The sequence below is a fragment of the Cataglyphis hispanica genome, chromosome 8, assembly GCF_021464435.1.
Source record: "Cataglyphis hispanica isolate Lineage 1 chromosome 8, ULB_Chis1_1.0, whole genome shotgun sequence".
Taxonomy (NCBI): Eukaryota; Metazoa; Arthropoda; class Insecta; order Hymenoptera; family Formicidae; genus Cataglyphis; species Cataglyphis hispanica.
The window spans coordinates 2,391,144-2,404,402 of NC_065961.1; the positions used below are offsets into that span (position 1 = coordinate 2,391,144).

Consider the following 13,259-nt stretch of genomic DNA (forward strand, 5'->3'; position numbering starts at 1 on the left):
AGAATTGATTCTTATAATATGATATCGCTTAGCAAACATTAAGCTACACTGTTTTTTTGTTTGGATAGATTTATTGTATTTTTGAATTGTTGTTGATTCTGTAAGATCATACGCGCGTATATGTCAATGCAATATAGCGCGTTTACGCTAAGAGCGACGTTAAGCAATCGTCAAGGCAATTCGTGTCGATGGGTACATGCGAATGAGAAGCACATATTGTTCATAAGCAAATAAGTATTCGGTTAAGGCAGGTAAGAAGAGAAAACCGTTGCGTTTGCGTCGGCATCTCGCGAATGTTATATCGATTATTGCACGCCGGTTTCGCGATCGACATATGTGACATAATTTCGTCCGTCGCGCACGCGTTGAATACTCACGACGTGCAGTGCTTGGGAATCGCGAAGCTTGTAAACATAAAAAGATTTTAATTAAATTGGACTTCAAATACTCGAGCTCCCTTTAGTCAAAAGTTCTTTCTTTGAAATGCATGTTTGAAACTGCAGTTTTTAACGCGGCTCTCACTGCGTGTTGGAAAAATACATACGACTTTAATAACGTAAAAAGGTGCATTTAATTAAATGTCACAGTGTTTACTAATGTTCAACGATTCGTAAGATTTCTTAGGCAATGAGATACGAATCACTGATTTGAAACTCCGTTTGAAATTTTGATTTTCTTAAATATTATCTAATATTATTATTATTATTTAATTATTTTATTTTGTTCATCATACTAACGCTGCGCTTATATATCGCGTGAAGTCATAGCTTAATTCAGAACAGATTTTTTGCATATAAAAATTATGCTGATATTTCTCTCGCGTTTCCTTCTTTACAAACTTAATTATCTCTCTGCTAATAATCTCGACCAGCAGGTGGGCGCGAATATATAGCCGAGCGTTATCTCTTCATTCCAACAATATCGTTCCGTCTAATGAAAATGGCTTTCCTTCTTTGTGTCGCGTTATCCATGAACTCTAACATCCCATATTATATGTCCAGATGTGTATTAGAATATTAAAAAAAAATAAATAAATACATTGTTAAATCGATAGTGTTTGGCGAAAAGAAAAGAAATAATAAGATAATATCATGAATATTAAAAATTAAAAATTAAGAATCGCAATAAAAGTAAATTGCCGTAAAAAAATGAATTTTTTTATTCCGCTATTTTTTCTTTTAATTATTTGTGTAATGTAAAATAATTTTTTTTCCTGTATTTTTTTAAGCGATATTTCTGGAACATCAACTCTTATTGCAATCGTGACTCGTTTTTATCGTAAATGTGTAACGTTTAAAAAGTTGTCGAAGCAGTCTGTTAAATCCGACATTTCCAAGCTTCATGCCGCTTTAAGGATTAACACATTCGCGATTTATGTTCACGGAATTGCAGTCTCCCGACTTTTCTCTATTTTCTCAAAGCGAAACGTGACAACGTCGGCTTACAGTTCATCACGGAGCTCGAGGTGGCTCGTGTCTTTTACAACGAAGTTCGTCGTCGTCCAATGAGTAATGTCCGGCGGGCTATTCGGTTTAAGGATCTAACGAGGATTTGTCCGCGTCACGACCACCGGCGACGAGATTTTCTCGCTCCAAGTCCGATCGCGCACGCGTTTATCTAATTGCCGCGATTATCGTCTGTGCAAGGAATTCATTAAATCAACTACGATATTCCGTCCGCGCGTCAGGCGTTATACGAGTTCTTAATCAAGCTTAGATTATTTTTGCGATAGCAAGAGAAGGAGACGGAATAAGCCGATAAAATTTTTAGAATAGAATCTTATTCATAAAATTATGATAGTTAAAATTTAAAAGTTCTCTTGCATTTATATTCCAAGATGCTACGAAAGGAGACTGATAACTGAAATATTTCAAAGTTTCTTGGAGAAATATTTTTCAAACTTTAAATAGGCACTTGATAATTTTTGCGCGGCGAGAGAATCGGGCAAAGGCGAAGAGGCATGTGCGGCGGCCTCAAGAGTCGCTAGTAGAAGCGATGAAAGAGCTGTCAAATGACGGCGTAAGCCGTATGCAGACAGCAGTCTGTTTGGTATTCCATCGGGCAACGGCGGCGTCGGCCTTCCTCCGTGCAGATCTTCGACTGCAAATCGCGACATTAACGCCCGATCGCTCATTGTTCGCCGACGATGGCGAGCGGCCTAATATGATCGATCTGTCATCGGGTAGCCACCTCCTCGGGTGGCTCTCTCGAGATATTCGTCGACGAGGCGAGCCAAATGCGAGCCGCGACCGGAACGACGTGTCGTCGCGTGGACAGATTTAGGATCACGTCGCGGTGGGATTTAGAACGCCGATGGAATCGATTTTGCGCCTTCTGTCACATTCATCCGATCGCATCGCGTGTACTCGTGCCGAGAATACGTTATATGATAGACCCGTATTTATACCGCGTATGCGACGATCGAACGCTGTAACTTGCAATCGGACAAATCATTGCTTCGTGTTTAGAGTGCGCAGAATACATATAATAATAATAATAATTTAATTAACATGTGATAATTTACTGGTACATTAATTAAAATTTGAAATGTTTGGTTGATTTTACGAAAAAAATGTATCAATTTTTGGACATATTAATTTTCGCGTGTTATTAAAGATTGCAAAAGATAACAATTATTTCTCTCCATTACATGAAAGATAATATCAAATTAATTATCATAAATATCAAAATATTTGAATATTATTTTCATGAGTTTATATTTATTCTGATTATTAGTATATCTGTTTTTGTTTCCATTTTATTAGATTTCAATTATATTAGCTGTTTTTTTTTTTTTTTGTAAATTAATGATAAATACACAATAATTATTTTGAAATAAATTTTTCTATATTTATTTTTTTAATTTTTCTAATTATTTTAGTACATAAAATATTATAAATAGTATAAGAAAAATAATATTTGAAATATAAATGGTCAATCTATGTTTGAAAACTTTAAATACTATTGTAAATAAAAATTTCTCTCTGTAATATTCTTGTTTAATTAAAATTAATACATTTAATTGTTGCATTTTAAATAACTTTTTTACGTATCGAATGAATTTATTGTGATATCCGTAATATTCCTTTTCACATTTTTACTTATGTGATTTCGATAAAATTACATTTAATATATCTGTTAATTGAACGCGCGTGCGAGGAGATTTTATTTATAATATATATATCGGAACGAAATTCAAGAGAGGGATAAATGGGGGTAAACCATCGGACGGAAATACGAAGTAGAATATTACACGGTTTAGTTACTCCCAACGGAAGTGCGATATTTTTACCCTTGTGCTTGGAGAATGGCTCGGACATTCCGAAACGAGGTATTAAAAGCCATTCGTAAAATGTCTCTAGAGTCTCACAATTGCGCGCTATAAACATAAACCATCGAACGGCGCAATTTCTACCAGAGCTATGTCGACGCGAGATTCTTTTTCCCCGAGATCTTAGGAGTTCGCTCACGTCCTCGCAGAGGGTCGATTTTCATACTGCATGCGTCAGGATGCGCACATTGCAAAACGCGCCGACGGACGCAAGTTTCCGAGTTTAGAATTTATTAGTGATTTTTCAATACGTGAGCTTGGTATCGGATGTATCGAGCGACTTTGAATAAACAATTGCAATTAGTAAAGGATTACTTCTTTGTGTTACTTTTCAATATTATCTAACGATATGAGGACGAACATCATATATGCAAACTAGAATGAAATTATATTAAAAATATACTTTTAATAATTAATGCAAATTATATACATATTATAATTTTAGAGATTTTTTTTTTGTTTTTTTGCATTTTGTTGACGCATCATAATTACCTGTTGCGTTTGTCGACATCGCTGCGTTTCGTAACCAAATATAATTTAAATCTCAAGTGCGACATGGAGATTGTTTGCTCCAAGTTGATCTTGTAAATTGCAAGACTTATGAATGCTCGTAGCGCGGCTGCCTGCCAAGCAGTGGCTTTAATTGCGAGATTTGCGGAGATTCGCGAATACCGACGTTGCTAATTTCTTACTCGTCGTAGACGATCGCGTAGGCATCTTGCTTAATCCTCGGAGTAATTAGAGGCCTCTCGATGTTCTCTCCGCCCGGGGAGACCTAGAGATGGTAACAATTTGTCCGAAGATTTACTAACGTGTTTTAGCCCTGTCGTATCCTCTTCCCTCGAAGAAGAAACTCCCCTCATCGAGAAACTCTGGTCCATTTGTCAAGTTCCGTTTCTCTCTGCAAAGACATTTGCGAATCTTGAATAACCGTACTAAGTTCCGCATATTTGTCGCTACGTTAATTTATCTTCCAATCGCGCGAAACTTACAATGTATCCTGGAATGTATATGCATCTCAGTTTCTTTCCGCCTGCGAAGACGATTTATTACTATTCATGTCTTCTTTTATCATAATTAAAAAAAAAACGTGATTTTAAGTTTCTGTCCATTCGCTTCTTCTTTAACGATTTTTATTATTTTCGAAATAATATCTAGTTACTTTTCATAACGTGTATCCATAATCAATGTAATCATACACGCGACAGAGAGGCGGAGAGAGCTGTGACCGATAATAGGTGTAAAACACATCGGCCAAATGAAATTGTGCACAATGCGATCGTCGGATTGATCGCGTGACATTACGTTAACTCTCGGCGATCACGCTCGCTATTCCGGCTGTCTCGCGATTACGAAAGGCGGTATTTAATTATCGACCCGCTGACTGTGGACCAGCGGGCTCACGACGCGCGACGCAGATAAATTATGATTTCCTATTTCGTGTACATGCGTCGTATATATATATGGGCTATATCAATTTAGTAAGCCGGTCGTATATCCCGGTAATCAAGTCTTTTTCTTCCCTTTTCGTATAAACGATCAAAGCGTTCTATAACGCTTCTGAATGAAAGCTCCGTGAATCACCAAATTTAATTCATCTTCCGTATCCAATTTCCCATCGCATCTTCATCCATTAGCCCGATCGAACTTGAGAGAGAGGGGATAAAGTGAGTAACGTTCCGGAGGGAAAAACCGGAAGCGTGATGGAAGTATCCATTCGATACGTCGTTAATGCGATCGCTTGTGTAACGGCGGAGCTAGTAGCACACACATTGAATTATTACCCGGAGAATCGTTGCTAGAGAAAGAGAGAGAGAGAGAGAGAGAGAGAGAGAGAGAGAGAGAGAGAAGACAATTCCCTCGGGATTGCCTCTGCGCACGTTCGTTGTCGTTAATACCGAAGTAATCCAACTTCTCGCCGTAAACAATGTTAACCCCCGGATAGTTTCGCTATCGTAGGCGGACTCTGTACAAGCCACACGGATTGGTCCGTGGGCGACCGAATTTATTGGTCATTCGAGATAAAATCGGAGCGCTACTCTCCTCATGCGTGTCTCTCTCGAGCTAAATACGGATCGCGATCGAATCTTTAGTCTTCTATACTAAATACATATTTGCGTGTCCTGCTTCTCCACGCGGAAGTAATTAGATATTAGAAACCCGGGAGTGAAATTTAACCGCCCTTGCGGCGAGCAACTCAACGTTTCTCTGGTTGGAGCGATAGAAGCGGGATATATTTGATATATATATATATATATATATATATATATATATATATATATATATTCTGGTAAATTTGCTTATTCCATGTTAGCATGAAACACGTAATGGTAATTTCCTCTTCGTCATCTTTGAGATGTATATTATGTCTAAATAGGGGAAGGATGAGGGAGAGAAGGCGATAAGGAATATCAGAAGCTATCATCATCCTATTCCAAGAGATAGAGCTATCATCTGTTATCGCAAGAAAAGATAGTTTTCAATGTGAAGAACATGGCTTCAATATTTGCCCCCTTTCTCATATTTTTTTTTTACATATCTAGATATAAATTCTATCCCTTATTTTAAACAGATTTAATTTTTATATTGCGTTCACTTAAAATGTTTCGCATTTTCCTTCGTGCCTGAATAAACGCAATGATATTCCTTGTCCTTTAGATTTTTTAGCTTTAGAATCGTGCACATTTAATCAACTTAATTAGCGGAAATATTCGCTTTCGGCTTCTCTTCCGGCGTTTTTTTTCAAAAAGCAGAGATCAGTCGTTTCCACCTCGGTCAGTGTTGACGAAACTTTTTAATGGTTAATTATGAGCTCTTTTGTCGAAATAAAAGTAACGAGGAAAGAGAACCGAAGTAGTTTTTAGTTTTGTTTTTGATAATAATCGATAGATAAATAACTCGATTGTATAAATAGCAGCCTCCTGCTGAGTGGAAGCTTTCGGTCTACGGTCGTTTTTCACTTATTGTATATTAATATTAAGACATTCTGATATCGAAAAATTGTACTCGCGAGTCTTTTTGAAGCCAAATCCCCTTGAAACTTATTCGCTTTTGCTTTGGGAAAAAAAATTCTGAAAAAGAGCTTGCAAGATGACAATAACTCCGAATTGCGTGAATTAGATTTTACACCCAGAGGCAACTGAAATCACAAATTATTAACGCATTTTTACAAATGTATATGCTTTAACTTTAATATAATACATAGATTTCTCTATATACAAAATTTTTCTTTAAATTCAATTTTTTCAAAATTCAAAAATAATACTCGAATTAAATATACAATGAAATATTGAAAAAATATTTAAAGTAAATAGCTATGAAATATACGATAAAAAGTTGCGTAAAATTTGTTTTTTGCCCTATCATTTCGCAACTCGCATGTCATATTAGCTTCTCGATACAAGGTAAAAAGAAATTGGTTGTACAATATTCCATTGAAGGCATAGCGTTTAAACAGCCTTTGAACTGTGCAAAACGCATTTGTCTATTTGTAATTGTACGTGTTAATGCGTTCACGTGTCATTTGATATTTGCAGAGAACGTCAAATGTGATGTGCCATCGATTTTACCGTATATCGGATGTGTTACTAAAATACTTTGACTCTTTGAAGCGTTTGCAAAACGATCGCGCGCGTATCGCACTTTATAAATATTGATTTATTGCGATTTTTATTTTATTTTATCACGCATACGCATGTATCGCGCGCGCAGATTATACTTTATAAAATGACATAAAAGCTGATTGTGTACAATCCGCAGATAATGTGAAGATTTAATAGCGCATTGGAGATTTAATTGACGTCATATTGCGTATTACGATCATTATTTTTACGCTAAAGTTCTGAATTGTTTAACATTTTTATAATCCTAATATTATATTGGATAGTTTATTATCATTTGAATACACAGAGAGAGAAAGAGAGAGAAGAGAGCGGTTGCAATAAAAAAAATCTTTTTTTTTCTCTTTAATAAAATTGTACTATTTATTTCCTTTTTTAATATCAGCTATTGTAAATAATGCTCAAATTATTCTTTTTTGCTTTAACCTTTAATTATTAATAATTATACATAATTTATATATTATATATTATATCGCTTTTGATAGATAAAATGAAAATTGGCTATCGTATCTCAGGATTAATATCGACTCTCCGATACGCATCCGTGTTCGGTTACCTCGAATGTGACGCGTTTGGATCCGTAATACGTTCGTGTTGCCATTTGAGGTGTACCAGAGGCATGGCTTGAAATTGACCGTGGGGTGTATACGCGTAATGAAATTCTGATGGGACTCCAGCGGGCGCGCACGACGCGGCCAATCGACATTTTGCGGTCTGGGCGACCGCTCGGCCGGAAATTCGCTCTTCGTCATCTTCGAGGGAACGTGTCCAAGTGCTGTGCTCAGTGCGCGTTCAACAGCGGTTTTTATTAAACTCCTTCTTGTCACGTACTTAGGGTTGTATAAATCGATTATAAGAAAAAAATTGTTAACATGCGGATATGAAACCGGGCGAAAATGACAGTCTGAAATTCCTTGAATTGTGGACGATATTTTTTGTACTTTTTTTTTTTTTTGCGTGAAAAAAGAATTGTATATTATTCGAACACATATATGTTGCGATCACATGGAAATGTTAGAAATTACATCGCATGTCACGTACATTTAATTATTCATGAACTTATCTTCCACGAGAAATTGATTATCATGATAATCCTACGTAATTTCACTTGAGAGAGCGACCGGTGTAAGTAATTAAGCACATCAACTGCCATAAATCACAAGTTAGGTCGCGATGTATTTTTTTTTCTGTTAATACTTTGCATTTGCATAACCATATAATTTTTGAATTATAGCAACGTCGTTTTATCGTTTCTCTATAGAGGGACAGGCTGATGTTTAATCAATATCGATTAGGTGATTCATCAAACGAGGGAAAGTCAGGATTTTGATGGATGTGGCATGTCGCGGTATTTTTGCCAAGAAAGTTTCTCTTCAAGTTGTAAAGAACCGGACCGATCTCTCAGGTTTGTTGATGTAAATGTATTTTCTTTTCGCCGGTAAACTTAAATTATCTGACCGCGACCAATCGCTTCCGCTTAGATAATCAAACTTTTTCAATGTTTTAGATATAAAGCAAACATTTGAGAATTCCTTTTTTTTCGTTAAATCGTGATTTATATTATTATTACTGTATTGTAAAAATTATATTCATTATAATATTTATCACATTATGAGGCTCTATATATTGTATAATTATATATATTATTAATTAGAGAACATATAACATATATCACTAATACTACTAAATTTAATAATAACTTGATGTACTATCTATAATATATATATATAACTTTTTATGATTAATTATTTTATTTTTATTAAAGACAATACAAATTGAAATATTCACAAATATTAGATTAAATTCTTCTTTTAAGACAAGAAAGTATAATTTGTGATATAAAATGTATTCATATACATACAAGAAATAAATTGTATTAACTTATCTTCACTGTCGTCTACTTGATAAAGTAAACAATGTGTCACATAATATGACAAAAGTTTTGATCTTGATTGATGCAAACTGTACTCAATTCCGCGATAACAAGCGACGATAAGATGCATTTTGATATGAAAATCCCAAAGCTTACAAATACCTAGATAAGTAAAAGACATCTGAATTTATTCACACACAGTATGGAATTATATATTAAAAATAATATAATGCGCAGATCAGACTCTGTTGACAACTTGACGGACTTTGTTATTCGACACTGTGCCATGTACGGAATGCTATAAAGATGGATCGTCACAGAAAATTCCCGTAGTCAATATTCGCGTCGCATTCGTGAAATATCAATCGGGGCACGGTCGTGCGTATTGATTGTACAACGTTGTGAAGTGTATGACAATCGATAGACGACGAGCTGCTTCCTCGCCGATTGTTCGCTTTGCGAAGGGCACGGAATTAGTTTCATCGAGCGCGAAACCGCTCTCTCTTTTTCTCTCTCTCTTTTTCTCTTTTTTTTTTTAATCTTTCCGCCTGTTTCGAAAATATTTTATCGTTTGGTCGCCCGCGCTTTCAAAACTCGATCTAGCACAGTATAAACCCTCTCTCGTCCTTTGTATTTTAATCGAGTGACATTCACACTGCGCGACGAATTTCGCCTACGCGCGAAATTCATCGTCTCTCCAACACTATCATCCTTTTGCCTACCGAATCCCGGGGGCTATTTCCGGCCCTAGTGCGATTTCCGATTTCCAGATGCGACCTTGAACGATTCCCTATATGATCGCGGATGGACGATCGTGAATGGAAATAACATTGAAATTGAATCCAGTCAGCCGTCGTAGGATGACGATGTCAAGTTTCTTCTTTAAGAGTACCTTTCGCGACATCCGATTGCGGGACACGAAAGACATTATATTTTATTCGGATGTGTATTTTCCCCTGTTATATTCGCGCTCTCGGCGGTGTCGAGCGGCATTGCAAATTTAATGACGTTTCTCTTCGCTCAGCTTTCGGCTTTGGAGCTCTCACGTGCGTCATGTCGCTTACATAATTTAATATACCCCGTTTTATTCAAAACGCAGCTTAACTGCATTCGCATTTATGTGTAAAATCACATTTAGACATATACATTATATAAGTATATATAACTTATAAACCGTAATATATTTACTCAACAATTTGCTAACTGAATATACAATGAATACAATTTATATACAATTTATATACAATTTATATACAATGAAATGTGAAAGGAATTAATTTGCCATATTATTGTCATATTAATTTGTCATATATGAACAAACATTTTTTTATCTTAACAATAAAGCTGATATATATATATATATATATGTCAGCTTGATTACGATTAATAGACATTTCATATAAATATAAATAATTACATAAAAAAATTTTTATTATTAAAATAAAAAAAATGTTAATGTAGAATTTTTTAATAATCCATAATCAAGGTGACAGTACATTAATCCTTATAGTAAATTATTATCATGCGGGGCAGTAACCTCGTACGAGGTATCGATTTTTACGACGAAAGCATAAGTGAATATATCCACCGTAAATATGTAAATGATAGCAAGCAACGAATTACTATATAGATATAGATATAGATATAAAATAGAATCCATTTTTTGTCGTAAATTCTGATACATACATGACGTGTCGAGTTGATTTGATTCAAGATCTCTCTTTTTAAATACGAAAGAAATTATCGTTGTTAAAGCCTTTTTCTCTATTCTTAAGTTTTTTTTTTTTTTTTCTTAAGTATTTAATACCAAATCTATTTCTGGAAGAAAAATAAAATCGATATTGTTGCAACATATATCTGCGTACAACGTTTATTACACGAACACTTAAGAATTAACGAATATGTTTATATTCTATGGCAATAGAATTTGTAATAGAGTTCAAATGTGCGCCGAGCTTGCGGCATATCAATCAGCCCTGTTGCATGCATCGATTACCGCTTGTACTTCATTTTCTTGTAAAGTGTGAGATGCTGCGTTATCAGCGGCCGCTAGGCAATACACGTCGATGATAGAACAATCGACAGGCAAAATCTCATTAGAGGATCGTGTCGCGCACGCTAATTAATTACGCCGCCAGCGCCGGCCGCCCTCCAATCTCGTTTCTTGACAATTCCGCTAATTAAGTTCGTGCTCCACATTTGGAAGTTGCCATCCGGCGTACTTGAATCCATCGGCACTTTGATGAGCTACATCATATGCATATTGCATGTATGTATGTATAGACTCCCGAAATGGAATGTGTGTGTATGTGTTGAAATAGAATATAACAATCAATTTTCGAAATTAATAATACAAAAGAGCGAAAAGAAGCGTATACTCTTGTATTCTTTACTTGTATGTTTAATATCAATCTTTTGCGGTTGTAAGCTGCGGTAATATATGCCGAGATATTCAAAGGATGTTACTGCAAAAGAGAGAAAGAGAGATTAACATTTCGTTAAAAATTATGTTAAAAATAAAACTATAAAAAGAGAAATATAATTTGTAATGTTAAAATTTCACAAAAATATTAAGATATACGATCTTTGTATATACAAACTTTTCTTCTCTTTAATGAAGAAAAATATATTTAAAATTCAGATTATTGTGGAAATAATTATTTAAATAGTTTTAAGAGAAAGAAAGAAGTTTTATTCACATAATAATAAATTAATTTAGAATTTATAACTTTCGTAAAGATAGTAGATACAAAAATATATCGGACATATTTATTTAAAACACGAAATTGACATTATTGATTCAATATTAATAATTTTTAAAAAATATTATTACAGAAATTCTATTTTTAAAAATAATATTTAATTTTTGAAATTTTGCATTGATTATTTTAAACGTGCTCTTTTTTTTGGATTGTTAAAATATTATTTCACATATCATATAGTAGAAGAAAAATATTCAGAAAAATACAAAACTATTATATTTACCAATTTTAAAAGCAACCGTTTATTTTTACTGCTGATTTACGAAAACAACATGATTTAATAAAAATATGAAACAAAATGGATCGAAAGAGACATAGGAGAAAAATGGATGTAAAAATATGTAGCATTACAATAATTTATTATTAATAATAAATGAAATTATCATTTCAATTTTAATTATTTAAAATCTTTAACGAAAGATATATGTGTTTGAAATCTGTTGCGTAAAATCAATTAAACATTTCAAAAAAGATTTCAATAAAAAGCGTCAATAATTATTTTACACTCATTTATATTTAATAGGAAAAATAAACCATATGTAAACGTTCTTATTTTTCATCTCAAATACAATAACTGTTTTATTTATCTTTACTTTCGATGTATTGGCAGTTATGAAAAATATCTTGCTATTGTTAAAATTATCATATTTGCATGATAATTTTATTTCATGCAATTTTTTAAAAGAATCAAATCTCTAAGGATATCGCATTTAACTTGTCAATGATAAAAAAAAATAAAAACACGATAACTAATTCTACAACATATTTTTTAGAGTGCGACACTTTTACGATGACGCGAATCGACGATCATATTCGTTACTTAATTACGCCTCTCGCGTGTCGTTAGACGCTTTTATCGGCGATGGCAAACGACCGATCAGCAATATCCATTCATGAGAGCGGCCTCGCGAAAGCAACGCGTTATCAGTCGTAATTTCTGTCTCTCGCGCGGTGCATTCGTAGTAGATGGTTATGTAAGTTACAGCATGCCTGAATGAACACAGTTGCAATGCTCCGGAAAACGATTCTTACGTTAAATCCCAGGATCGGACGTTTGGCAGAGGAGGGATTTTTCGATTTAGAAAGAAAGGAAATGAAGTAGAATAGGATTAGATTTTTATTTCATGCTTTGCAATATTGTGAAAATTCTTGCGGAACATTGCACACACTCTGTACACATTATAGATTATATTTGCGATGAGAAAAACATTCAAAAGATAATATAAATTAATCGATGCTCTCATAAAATCCAATCAAGATGAATATGATTGGATAGAATGAAGCTGAATAATTGATAAATAAAAAAAAAACTGAAAAGAATTTTATTGCCGAAAAGAGAATTAAAACTTGGAAGTAAAATGGCAGATATTTGTAATGCTTTCTTATTTTCCAATTTTACTATAATTATATTTTTTTTATTACATTAATTAAATTATTAGAATTATGATGCTTTATTGGAATATAGCATACAATTATAGATAAGTTTAAACTTATTGTTAAATTGAAATTTGCTTTAATAGATTATTGTGCAAGAGAAAAGGGGAAAAATTAGCAATCAATAATCTGTTAAAACTAAAGTAAACGAACCATTTGATATAAATTAACAGGAAATGAATTATAATTATATAATTTATATGCGTGAATTATAATTATATAATTTATATGCGGTTACT

The 13,259-nt window shown here is 33.9% G+C and overlaps 1 protein-coding gene across 1 annotated transcript in view; it reads left to right on the forward strand.

The window, feature by feature from the left end:
• Window positions 1-13,259, forward strand: part of LOC126851381 (uncharacterized) — a 127,836-nt gene that overhangs the window by 40,084 nt on the left and 74,493 nt on the right. The gene's annotated exons all lie outside the window — the stretch shown is intronic.